The sequence below is a fragment of the Mesoplodon densirostris genome, chromosome 3, assembly GCF_025265405.1.
Source record: "Mesoplodon densirostris isolate mMesDen1 chromosome 3, mMesDen1 primary haplotype, whole genome shotgun sequence".
NCBI classification, from domain to species: domain Eukaryota; kingdom Metazoa; phylum Chordata; class Mammalia; order Artiodactyla; family Ziphiidae; genus Mesoplodon; species Mesoplodon densirostris.
Genome location: NC_082663.1, coordinates 136,524,760 through 136,536,918, shown reverse-complemented (window position 1 = coordinate 136,536,918; position 12,159 = coordinate 136,524,760). Strand labels below are relative to the sequence as shown.

The 12,159-nt window shown below is 45.0% G+C and overlaps 1 pseudogene; it reads left to right on the top strand.

The window, feature by feature from the left end:
* Nucleotides 1–4,934: 4,934 nt before the first annotated feature.
* On the top strand, nt 4,935–7,092 carry LOC132486902 (Golgi-associated RAB2 interactor protein 3-like; annotated as a pseudogene).
* The last annotated feature ends 5,067 nt before the right edge of the window (nt 7,093–12,159 follow it).

Below are 12,159 nucleotides of genomic sequence, written 5' to 3'. Positions count from 1 at the left end.
ACGTCATGGCTAAGACGGTAGGCAATTCCTACTTTCTTTAATAAAGGAAACCATACAACTCCAGAAGAAATGCTATCTTGTGATTTCTATGTCCCCTCGCCTGGTAGTGACTTCTCTGATGCGAATTGTGCTTTGGCCTGAGACCCCAGCCTCCAGTCAAGCAGGACCCCCACCTCCCACCCACGCCCAGCAGAGCCAGCATTAGTGCCCTGCCTTGCCTCAACCCCTTTCTGCCTTTGGTTTCCCCAAGACTATGGCTGCAAGTCACAGACTACGGGCTGGGAAGCATCACCACCAGCATGTCCCCATGCCCTTCCTTTTCTCTCTGAAGGTCCCCGAACATGGTCATTCAGTCCAGTCCATAGACTAAGTGAAGACAGGACTCATGTCTCCTCTAGGGATAATCAGGGAAGAAAAGAAGGGGTGCCTCAGCATTTGTAGGCAACCAGAATAGTGAAGTTTATCATCTTGATCAGGACTGACAGCCTGAGGGTCAAATCTTGCCAACTGCCTGGTTTTATGAATAAAGTTTTATTGGGCACAGCGACAGTCATTTATTTACATATTGTCTAAGGCTGCTTTCACATGAAAATGACAGATTTGAGGAGCTGTCTCAGAAACCGCATGGTCTGCAAAGTCTAAAATATTTATTTTCTGGCACTTGGCAGAAAAGTTTTGCCCACCTGATTTTAATCTTAAAATTCTTAAAATTCTTAAATTTTAATCTTAAAATTCTTCTTCCTCCTCGGTATATACTCTGGATAAACTCTGAGTAACGCTTGCCAGGAGACAACTAGGGGAATGTTTGTAGTAAAACTGTAATAGCAAAACCCTGGGAACAGTCCACATGTTCGCCAAATAGGAGAAATGATCAATTGTGGCATATGCCTACAGTGCATATGATACAGCAGTGAAGACGAATAGCAGCTGTACAGGTTAGCATGGGGGAGACTCCCGTAATGTCGAATAAGAAAAGCAAGTCAGAAAAATACATACAATATAGTTCCATTGCTAGAAAAGTTCAAAAACAAGATCAAACAATATGAGTAGGGGCACACATTTGCTAAAAGGGTAGAAAAAAACAAGGACATGATAAACACAAAATTCACAATAGTGGATTTCTGTAGGGTAAAAAGAAGGGAGGGATGGTCTGGGAGGAAAAGCTTCAACAGAGTGGGAATTTTTCTGTTATGCAAAGGGGTATGTCCATGGGAATGTATTATTGTTTCCATTTTATTCTAACATCTCTGACCTCAGGATGATTTTTATATTGCTGTCCGCCAAGTGGCAGTCACTGCCTTAGAAATATCTCAACCAATCTGTTTCACTTTTGTTTTCCTTTCAATATATGCACAAGAGATGGATGACAAAGTCTGAAAGATATCTTTCAATAAATATAAGATAAAGAAACTAAGTGACATAAATACTCACTATCCAGGAACACAAGAAAGGTTTAGATATATTGTTAAGAAATAATAGAATAATCCAAAATGCTCTGTACTGATGAACTCTGTAAATTATGTATGCATGTGGAAAGTGATTCTAAAAATAAAAAAATCATAAATGAGATTACGGAATCTCATTTCATAATGAGATTATGCCTTTTTAAATGTCCATTATAAAAAAGTCTTTCCAATTTAAAAAAAGTTGTAAATAAATTTCATGAGTCCATGAAAATCATTAAATTGTTAACAACAGTTGGATTAGAGTAACTGTTGATGACAGTTAACAACCGTTGGATTTGAGAAGAATGCCTCTGAGAACCATGTGTGTTTGTATGAGCCGGGGAGTCAACTGCTAGCCTTGCAGTTCTCTGCTCATTCCCTTCTGTGACAACAGGGTCTACTAGGACGGAAGTTGGGTTTCCAGTAAAACTTAGGGAACTTCTCTGCAGAGCAAATTAAATGGTAGAGGTGGAGGAGGTGAGAAATAAGATACGGATTCTGGGAGGAGTGGTAGCTTGGGAGGATGAGAGGAAGCCCTTCTCCGTTGCTCTGGTGGGTGGCTGGAAAATCCCATCTTGTGATTTCTGATACACAAAGACCAATAGATTGTGGGGATCAATGTGTCCTTGGAGTTAACTCTTGAAGCAGTGGGTCTTGGTAAGAGGAGAGAAAGAGCCATGTTCTCTAAGACCTGAGAGGGATTTGGGGGAAGCCTTCTGGAAATGTGAGGAGTTACGGGGTAGAGGAGGGAGATAAAGGGGAACTCTTTCCAAAGCCTTTGACTGAAGAGCCCCACATTTTCACTATGCCAGAGGCTGAATCAGCCTACTTAAAACAGCTTCATCTTACGATTCTGTACCCTTGGCTTCACCTTTTGTCTTTCTTAGCCTGTATTATGCATTCTCACTCCCTCACCCCAAAGGACTTCTTTAACGTGAACCTAGTTAGTCCACTATGCAGGGCGTTAGCTGAGCAGACCCACGGTTTACACAGTTTACACCTCCAGTGAAGTAGTAAAGTGGAGGTGGGGACTTGCCCACCGCAACGTGCCCTGCCTGGCACTTTCTCTGGATTTCCTTTTCTATCTTGACAGTTCATCAAGAGACACATGCACAGATACCTACGTATTTCAAAGCAACAGGCATCTTCCTCTGGAGGGAGACATCAATTTGGGTATCAAGTCAGTACACCCTATCAGATCAAGGCCAATATTTTTGACAGCAATGTTCATCACCATGGTAGCAATTCTGCAGCTGCAAGTGCAATTAGGCAATGGATGGTTGATTACAAACTAACCAATGTCCCATACTTCAAGTCTGGCAACACACATACATACTAGAAAGGGAAGGGTTTTTTTCCCTACAGCAAAATAAGGTCATTCACAGGATCGTTGTGATCGACTGGAGTCTTTCAGACAGAAGAAAGACGTGCTATGGTGGGAAGAAGCAAGTTGCCTCAAAATATTGAAGGCAGTGTCGTGGCTGGCAGAGCAAGCGTGATGTGATGCTGGGGAACACAGCAGGGGCCAGGCCATGCAAGGCTTTGAGGTCCATTTAAAGGATTTTGATTTCTGACCTTGGAGTGAGGCAAAGCCATGATATGTTTTAAATAGGGGAGTGGCCTGATCAAATGTGCGCTTTGTGGAGGGTACTGTGGTTTCTATGAAAAGAAGTATTTGGCTGGGGGGGTTGTTAATATGGGACTTTATGTGACTTCCTATTTTTGGCCACAGGATCTATATAATGAGGAGACTGGAGGGTATGTTTTGAAAGACACCGTGATGATCAATGATCAAAATCAAAACTACACCTCACACCAGTCAGAATGGCCATCCTTAAAAAGTTTACAAAGAACAAATGCTGGAGAGGGTATGGAGAAAAGGGAGCCCTCCTACAGTGTTGGAAGTTAAATCGGTAGAGCGACTGTGGAAAACAGTGTGGAGGTTCCTCAAAAAACTCAAAATAGAATTACCATATGATCCAGCAATCCCACTCCTCTCCTGGGCATACATCTCAACAAAACTCTAATTCAAAACATACATGCACCCCTATGTCATAGCAGCACTATTCACTATAGCTAAGACATGGAAACAACCTAAATGTCCACCAACAGATGAAGGGATATAGATAGAAGATGAGGTACGTATATAAAATGGAATACTACTCAGCCATAAAAAGAATGGAATAATGCCATTTGCAGCAACATGGATGGACCTAGAGATTATCATACTAAGTGAAGTACATCAGAAAGAGAAAGACAAATACCGCATGATATCACATTTGTGGAATCTAAAATATGACACAAATGAACTTATCTACGAAACAGAAAGAGACTCACAGACATAGAGAACAGACTTGTGGCTGGCAAGGGGGTGGTAGGGAAGGGACGGATTGGGAGTTTGGGGTTAGCAGATGCAAATTATTACATATAGGATGGACAGACCACAAAGTCCTACCATATAACACAGGGAACTATATTCAATATCCTGTGATAAACCATAATGGAAAAGAATATGAAAAAGAATATATATATATATATATATATACATAAAACGGAATCAGAAATTAACAGAAGAAATTAACACAACAGAAATTAACACAACATTGTAAATCAACTATACGTCAATAAAAAAGAAGACGGAAAAGAAAAAATATAGAGGCCAAGGTTGGGTTACCTTTGTGGGGAGGGAGCATGCAGAAGAGGGGCTGGCAGGGTTCTATTTCTTGCTCTGGGTGGCAGCTACAAGGGTGTTCACTTTCTTGTTACTCATTAAGCTATATATTTATGGTTTGTGCACTTTCATGAATGTGTGTTATATTTCACAATAAAAAGTTTCTAAAACTGTAAAAAAATATAAATATAAAAAGTTAGCCTCCTTGAAAAGAGAAGATGGGTGAGAAAATTCTCCATATCCTGGAAATGACAGTACCAATGGGACTCTGACAGGTAGCACTCTTTCTAAGTTCCTGCCAGCACTGTGCTATATACGCTGGGGGCACAGAGAACAGCAATCCCCATAGGATGCCTGCCCTTAGCAAGTACACGGTCCACTTCCAGGATTTTATCCCCAGGACATCATTCAGCAGAAGCACGAAGATGGTCCCTGCAGGGAGATTTGTAACAACAACAAGACTGGAAACCACCCAGATATTTACAAAAGCAGGAGGGTTTTCTCAACCTTTTGAGTAGAAAGACTATCCAGCCTACCCACACCTATACCCTGGCAGGGTCAGCCTGTTCCCTATGGACGTGGTGGTTGGTTTAGGGGGAGGCTGGTGAGCCTGCCCCAAGGGGGTGGGGGCTTAGAGGCTCAACAAAGGGGTGTGTGATGTGATGGTGACGGGTCACAAAGGGCTTGCGGTATAAATAGGGTCGGGTCAAGAGACTCTGGCAGAGTCCTGCAGGGAGGTGACGAGGTGCTTTCGTTCCCTCTCTCTCTCTCCGAGACTCAATTTGTGGCTGGTGGCTCTGTCTTGAACGAAGAGAGCCATGAGCGGTGAGAGTTTACCTCATTACACGGCCAATAGCTACTGTTCAGTGGGGGTGTCGAGGACCTCCATGGGGGTCCTGCAACGACAACTGTACGAGGGAGGAGAGTATGACATTTTCAAGCACGCTCCCATGTTTGAGAGCGACTTTATCCAGGTCAGCAAGAAAGGAGAACTGATTGACCTAGACAACCGCGTCCGAAGGGTGACTGTGGGCGTCGCATCCACCAGCCCCCTCTTCCCACTACCTGACGTCATGCTGCTGGCCCGACCAAGGAAAGTCTGTGCCGGGATCACCAAGGGGAGAGGTTGCAAGCCCGTGAAGACCCTAGAGCTCACCAGGCTGCTCCCCTTGAAGTTTGTCAAGATCTCCATCCACAACCGTGAGAAACAGCAGCTGTGCCTGAATCTTGCTACCGGCCGGACTTTCTATCTGCAGCTGTGCCCCTCTTCCGATGCACAAGAAGACCTCTTTTCCTATTGGGAAAAGCTTGTCTATATCCTGAGACCACCGGTAGACAGTTACAGCAGTACCCCGATGCTCCAAACTGGAGATGCAGCGACTACAGAGGATGCCGACATCCTAGTGGTAAGCACCTACAGGGACTCAGGAACACGGGGCAGGGTGCTTTGGGAGAGCAGGGCAAAGCTGGTCCTTCATAGCCTTTGGTGCTCTCTGAGACTCGCCTGGGAAATACCTTCTGCCGTTGAAAAGGGTCAGGGACAAACGAGCTATCACTGTGGGAGTCACCACACTGGAGAGGTTCCGAGTGCTTCTCCACATTGTCCCACGAGGCCCAATTTCAGAGAGACCTTAGGTATCATATCGGCTGCACTGGTCTCATCACCAGGGCTGTAATCCCTTCTACAGCATCCTGACTGTCTGGTCTCTTCTTGAACACTTACCCCAGCCCAGGTAGTCTCAGCAGTTGGGGAACATCATTCACAGTTAGGAAGTCCTTCCTTCATTGTGTCTCCCCGTGACTCTGACATGCTGATTCAAATCAGCCCAACCCATGTAGTCACCAGAATGTAGAAGGTGTGCATCCCTTGACCCAGGAACCCCACTTCTAGGAGTCTGTCCTGCAGAGAGAGAAGCACAAGGGTATAAAGTTAAAGTGTATATCATCATGGAGAACTGTATCAGTGCTCTCCCTGACCCTGGGACTGTTCAAGTAAAGTGGAGTGGCCGTTTGACAGGGGTGCAGTAGATGGGGTCTTGCACCCAATGGGAGCTTAGACTGGGTGATTTCAAAGGTTATTCTAAGTATAAGGCCTTGAGTTGCTCAGCTCCAGGATGAGAGAGGAGCGGACAGTTCTGATCTCACTTTCTGTCATCTCTATCTTACCTGTTTCTCCTCCCCTTGGCTCAGACCACAGAGCTCCACAGAGAAAGGGATCAGGATGAGGTTGGGCTTCACAAGCTTCGCGACGTGACTGGAGCCACGTCTTGTGCTTCTGTGGGGGGAGAGGGAATCCATCATGCCCCCCATGGATCAACTGCAGCCCTGAAAGGCGCCGAAGGATCGGCGGCAGGGATGACCGTGGGCCTGGCGGGAGCCACCATCGAGGATCCAGGAGAAAGCGGATCCGGCCAGGCCACCGCAGGTGCTGCCAGCCTATCCCTGCCGGACACGAACCTGGTCTCGGCGGATGTTGCCAGCACATCCTCGACGGGGGCAGATGGTCCAGAGAGCAGCATGAGCATGGTGTTGCCAGGTGCAGTCACAACCAGCAAGTCTGCTGCTGGAAGAGCTGAAGGGAAGGTCGCAGCCCCCGTGGTCTCCACCTTGCAGAGCCAAGGCTACACGTCTGAACGGGATGGAAGCCAGAAGGTCTCCCACCCCAGGGATGAAGCCTGGAAGGAAAAAAAGGAAAGAAGGACACGTCTTCATCGAGGAAAAGTTCCCATCACCGCAGGACAGGTGAAGGTCACCACAGGACAGGAGGGGGCAAGACCCAGAAATCATCCTCCCACTGGTCCTTATCCGGCCATGGAAACTCAACAGTTGACAAAGGAGGGGAGGACAGCTCTCAAACTGGGGAAGAGCCAGTCCGCCACCAGTCCAGGGAGTCTAAGTATGATCTTCTCCTTCTTTAGGAGGTTCGGACTCATTCTGGTTCAGAAACAATGGTCACACTTGACCATTGAGAGGTAGACGTCATGGCTAAGACGGTAGGCAATTCCTACTTTCTTTAATAAAGGAAACCATACAACTCCAGAAGAAATGCTATCTTGTGTTTTCTATGTCCCCTCGCCTGGTAGTGACTTCTCTGATGCGAATTGTGCTTTGGCCTGAGACCCCAGCCTCCAGTCAAGCAGGACCCCCACCTCCCACCCACGCCCAGCAGAGCCAGCATTAGTGCCCTGCCTTGCCTCAACCCCTTTCTGCCTTTGGTTTCCCCAAGACTATGGCTGCAAGTCACAGACTACGGGCTGGGAAGCATCACCACCAGCATGTCCCCATGCCCTTCCTTTTCTCCCTGAAGGTCCCTGAACATGGTCATTCAGTCCAGTCCATAGACTAAGTGAAGACAGGACTCATGTCTCCTCTAGGGATAATCAGGGAAGAAAAGAAGGGGTGCCTCAGCATTTGTAGGCAACCAGAATAGTGAAGTTTATCATCTTGATCAGGACTGACAGCCTGAGGGTCAAATCTTGCCAACTGCCTGGTTTTATGAATAAAGTTTTATTGGGCATAGCGACAGTCATTTATTTACATATTGTCTAAGGCTGCTTTCACATGAAAATGACAGATTTGAGGAGCTGTCTCAGAAACCGCATGGCCTGCAAAGTCTAAAATATTTATTTTCTGGCACTTGGCAGAAAAGTTTTGCCCACCTGATTTTAATCTTAAAATTCTTAAAATTCTTAAATTTTAATCTTAAAATTCTTCTTCCTCCTCGGTATATACTCTGGATAAACTCTGAGAAACGCTTGCCAGGAGACAACTAGGGGAATGTTTGTAGTAAAACTGTAATAGCAAAACCCTGGGAACAGTCCACATGTTCGCCAAATAGGAGAAATGATCAATTGTGGCATATGCCTACAGTGCATATGATACAGCAGTGAAGACGAATAGCAGCTGTACAGGTTAGCATGGGGGAGACTCCCGTAATGTCGAATAAGAAAAGCAAGTCAGAAAAATACATACAATATAGTTCCATTGCTAGAAAAGTTCAAAAACAAGATCAAACAATATGAGTAGGGGCACACATTTGCTAAAAGGGTAGAAAAAAACAAGGACATGATAAACACAAAATTCACAATAGTGGATTTCTGTAGGGTAAAAAGAAGGGAGGGATGGTCTGGGAGGAAAAGCTTCAACAGAGTGGGAATTTTTCTATTAGGCAAAGGGGTATGTCCATGGGAATGTATTATTGTTTCCATTTTATTCTAACATCTCTGACCTGAGGATGATTTTTATATTGCTGTCCGCCAAGTGGCGGTCACTGCCTTAGAAATATCTCAACCAATCTGTTTCACTTTTGTTTTCCTTTCAATATATGCACAAGAGATGGATGACAAAGTCTGAAAGATATCTTTCAATAAATATAAGATAAAGAAACTAAGTGACATAAATACTCACTATCCAGGAACACAAGAAAGGTTTAGATATATTGTTAAGAAATAATAGAATAATCCAAAATGCTCTGTACTGATGAACTCTGTAAATTATGTATGCATGTGGAAAGTGATTCTAAAAATAAAAAAATCAGCCCCCACGGATACACCAGAAATACAGCTACACGTGGAACAACTCGTACAGAACACCTACTGAACGCTGGCAGACGACCCCAGACCTCCCAAAAGGCAAGAAACCCCCCACATACCTGGGTAGGGCAAAGCGGAGAGATCCCCACACAGAGGATCGGTGCCGAGCAGCACTCACCAGCCCGAGAGGCTTGTCTGCTCGCCCGCCGGGGCGCGCAGCACTGGAAGCTGAGGCTCGGGCTTCGGTCAGAGCGCAGGGAGAGGACTGGGGCTGGCGGGAGAACTCAGCCTGAAGGGGGCTAATGTGCCACAGCTAGCCGGGAGGGAGTCCGGGAAAACTCTGGAGCTGCCGAAGAGGCAAGAGACTTTTTCTTCCCTCTTGGTTTCCTGGTGCGCGAGGAGAGGGGATTAAGAGCGCTGCTTAAAGGGGCTCCACAGACGGGCGCGAGTCGCGACTGAAAGCGCGGAGCCCAGTGACGGGCGGGGGACGCTGGGGCTGCTGCTGCCACCACCAAGAAGCCTGTGTGCAAGCGCAGGTCACTGCCCACACCGCCCTTCCGGGAGCCTGTGCAGCCCGCCACTGCCGGGGTCCCGGGATCCAGGGGCGGCTTCCCTGGGAGAACGCACGGCGCGCCTCGGGCTGGTGCAACGTCACGCCGACCTCTGCCGCTGCAGGCTCGCCCCGCACTCCGTGCCCCTCCCTCCCGCCTGGCCTGAGTGAGCCAGAGTCCCCGAAGAGGCTGCTCCTTTAACCCTGTCCTGTCTGAGCGAAGAACAGACGCCCTCCGGCGACCTACACGCAGAGGCGGGGCCAAATCCAAAGCCGAGACCCAGGAGCTGTGAGAACAAAGAAGAGAAAGGGAAATCTCTCACAGCAGCCTCAGAAGCAGTGGATTAAAGCTCCACAATCAACTTGATGTACCCTGCATCTGTGGAATACAGGAATAGACAACACATCATCCCAAATTGAGGAGCCAGGAGTCAGTGCTGTGCCTCTGAGGTGGGAGAGCCAACTTCAGGACACTGGTCCACAAGAGACCTCCCAGCTCCACATAATATCAAACGGCAAAAATCTTCCAGAGATCTCCATCTCAACACCAGCACCCAGCTTCACTCAACGACCAGCAAGCTACAGTGCTGGACACCCTAAGCCAAACAACTAGCAAGACAGGAACACAACGCCACCCATTAGCAGAGAGGTGGCCTAAAATCATAAAAAGTCCGCACACACCCCAAAACACACCACCAGACGTGCACCTGCCCACCAGAAAGACAAGATCCAGCCTCATCCACCAGAACACAGGCACTAGTCCCCTCCACCAGGAAGCCTACACAACCCACTAAACCAACCTTAGCCACTGGGGACAGACACCAAAAACAACGGGAACTACGAACCTGCAGCCTGCAAAAAGGAGACCCCAAACACAGTAACATAAGCAAAATGAGAAGACAGAAAAACACACAGCAGGAGAAGGAGCAAGATAAAAACCCACCAGACCTAACAAATGAAGAGGTACTAGGCAGTCTACCTGAAAAAGAATTCAGAATAATGATGGTAAAGATGATCCAAGATTCTATTTCCCAGATCCAAAATCTTGGAAATAGAATAGACAAAATGCAAGAAACAGTTAACAAGGACCTAGAAGAACTAAAGATGAATCAAGCATCAATTAAAAACACAATACATGAAATAAAAAATACTCTAGATGGGATCAATAGCAGAATAACTGAGGCAGAAGAACGGATAAGTGAGGTGGAAGATAAAATAGTGGAAATAACTGCTGCAGAGCAAAATAAAGAAAAAAGAATGAAAAGAACAGAGGACAGTCTCAAGACCTCTGGGACAACATTAAATGCACCAACATTCGAATTATAGGGGTTCCAGAAGAAGAAGAGAAAAAGAAAGGGACTGAGAAAATATTTGAAGAGATTATAGTTGAAAACTTCCCTAATATGGGAAAGGAAATAGTTAATCAAGTCCAGGAGGCACAGAGAGTCCCATACAGAATAAATCCAAGGAGAAATATGCCAAGACACATATTAATCAAACTGTCAAAAATTAAACACAAAGAAATCATATTAAAAGCAGCAAGGCAAAACCAACAAATAACACACAAGGGAATCCCCATCAGGATAACAGCTGATCTCTCAGCAGAAACTCTACAAGCCAGAAGGGAGTGGCAGGACATAATTAAAGTGATGAAGGAGAAAAACCTGCAACCAAGATTACTCTACCCAGCAAGGATCTCATTCAGATTTGATGGAGAAATTAAAACCTTTACAGACAAGCAAAAGCTGAGAGAGTTCAGCACCACCAAACCAGCTTTACAACAAATGCTAAAGGAACTTCTCTAGGCAAGAAACACAACAGAAGGAAAAGACCTACAATAACGAACCCAAAACAATTAAGAAAATGGGAATAGGAACATACATATCGATAATTACCTTAAATGTAAATGGACTAAATGCTCCCACCAAAAGATACAGATTGGCTGAATGGATACAAAAACAAGACCCATATATATGCTGTCTACAAGAGACCCACTTCAGACCTAGAGACACATACAGACTGAAAGTAAGGGGATGGAAAAAGATATTCCATGCAAATGGAAACCAAAAGAAAGCTGGAGTAGCAATTCTCATATCAGACAAAATAGACTTTAAAATAAAGACTACTAGAAGAGACAAAGAAGGACACTACATAATGATCAAGGGATCGATCCAAGAAGAAGATATAACAATTGTAAATATTTATGCACCAAACATAGGAGCACCTCAATACATAAGGCAAATACTAACAGCCGTAAAAGGAGAAATCGACAGTAACACACTCATAGTAGGGGACTTTAACACCCCACTTTCACCAATGGACAGATCATCCAAAATGAAAATAAATAAGGAAACACAAGCTTTAAATGATACATTAAACAAGATGGACTTGATTGATATTTATAGGACATTCCATCCAAAAACAACAGAATACACATTTTTCTCAAGTGCTCATGGAACATTCTCCAGGATAGATCATATCTTGGGTCACAAATCAAGCCTTGGTAAATTTAAGAAAATTGAAATTGTATCAAGTATCTTTTCTGACCACAATGCTATGAGACTAGATATCAATTACAGGAAAAGATCTGTAAAAAATACAAACACATGGAGGCTAAACAATACACTACTTAATAACGAAGAAATCAAAGAGGAAATTAAAAAATACCTAGAAACAAATGACAATGGAGACACGACGACCCAAAACCTATGGGATGCAGCAAAAGCAGTTCTAAGAGGGAAGTTTATAGCAATACAATCCCACCTTAAGAAACAGGAAACATCTCGAATAAACAACCTAACCTTGCACCTAAAGCAATTAGAGAAAGAAGAACAAAAACATCCCAAAGTTAGCAGAAGGAAAGAAATCATAAAAATCAGATCAGAAATAAATGAAAAAGAAATGAAGGAAACGATAGCAAAGATCAATAAAACTAAAAGCTGGTTCTTTGAGAAGATAAAC